We start from the raw sequence: 1532 nt of genomic DNA, 5'->3' as shown, positions 1-1532 counted from the left end.
TGCAATGTGTCATTGTAGTTGTGTACACATGTGATGTCATATAAATGAAGCAAATGCTATGCTTGGCTTAGATTGGGAATACGGTTAAAGGCTTAATCTTAGAGCTCAAATGCAGGCCTGAGGCTCTGCTGTTCAGGTTGCTGAAAACTTGCAGCCTCCCCTTCTCCAGTTGGAGATGTTGAATCAGTAACGGGGCTAAACTACAGGCCGTCCAGTTTCCCAGTGGAAGCTAGGATTAAGAAACCTTGTCTGTAGCTCCAGTCTTCTGAAGGACAGTTGTGCATGTGACACAACTGACTGTATATGGAACGCTAAATACAGCAGTAGTACACTGATGCTGCTTTCTCTCGTATTTGAGAAAGGGTGAGAAACACAATCTGAAACACTTGTTACTTTGAATAATAGGAATGACTTGGAGACTGAGATACGTGTTATACAATGATGATAACTTAAAATTTTTTCTAATTCTTGTATTGATCTAGTATAAGGGTGTCTAAGGAGAGCAGTTGGGGCAGCAATTACGGAAACTCAAACATGAAAGACAGTTGCTTAAACCTGAATCAGTCTCCCTCTGAGGATCCTGATTGACCAAAAGCACCAGAGAAGCATTAAATGTATCCTGGGGCAGGAGATTATTTGTCTGACTCTTTTTGGGATAGGTTTTCCAGGAAGGGCATAGTAAGAAGTAAGGCCTTCTCCTGTCAGCCTTAGGGAAAACTGGAATGTGCCCACGGTTTGTTTTACTGTCTGGGATGACTCTGTTGTAAGTTAATACTCCAGTTGAAGAAGGTTGCCTAATTACAGTTTAACTTCTGAGAGGAGAGGACTGCCGGATCTAAGCCCGAGGCTGTAGCTTCGTATTTGTTCAGGTGACGTGGTCTGGTAGCGCACAGATTCAGTAGGACAAACTTATCAGAAATGGACCGTTAATCACGCTCTTTGTGAACTAGGCAGGGCAGAGGATACAAAATGCTAGCGTTTTTGCTGGCTATATTGGTGGATAAATGATAGATGGCCCTGCTGATACGAGCAGGGGTTGATAAGTCAGAGAAAGCTGGTGAACTGCCACATCCTGCTCGCTACTAGGGCTTTCTGCACAACCCTAATTTCTCCTTAGCAGCTTTGATGTTATGTTACAAGTTCACGTGGATAAACAAAACATTTACTAATACAGAAGGAAAATCTTCTAAGGAGGACACAGGGAACGGCTTACAGTTCGTGGGTTACAGATTTTAGATAGGGCTTCAGCATGAACATTAAAGCTCTTACACTTCTAAAGGATAAGAGACTCATTTGGCAATTCCTATGCCTGTGGGATCCCCCCCCCCCTTTTCTTTTAGCACAGGATAAAACTCAGCAATTTTTTTCACTTGCTGTGAGGTACCCTTGTTATCCTCATCCTGACAGCTGTCCTGCAGGAAACGCAGAATCTTTTCCAGTGCTTGCACTCTGATGTGAGTCACATTGTGTGGTAGTGACATGGGATGTGATATCTGCAGTGATATCTGCCTGATGACCCCCTTTTTTTTCCC

The sequence above is a fragment of the Struthio camelus genome, chromosome 1 (assembly GCF_040807025.1).
Source record: "Struthio camelus isolate bStrCam1 chromosome 1, bStrCam1.hap1, whole genome shotgun sequence".
NCBI classification, from domain to species: Eukaryota; Metazoa; Chordata; class Aves; order Struthioniformes; family Struthionidae; genus Struthio; species Struthio camelus.
The sequence above is the reverse complement of the archived record's forward strand: the minus strand, read 5'-3'. Positions refer to the sequence as shown.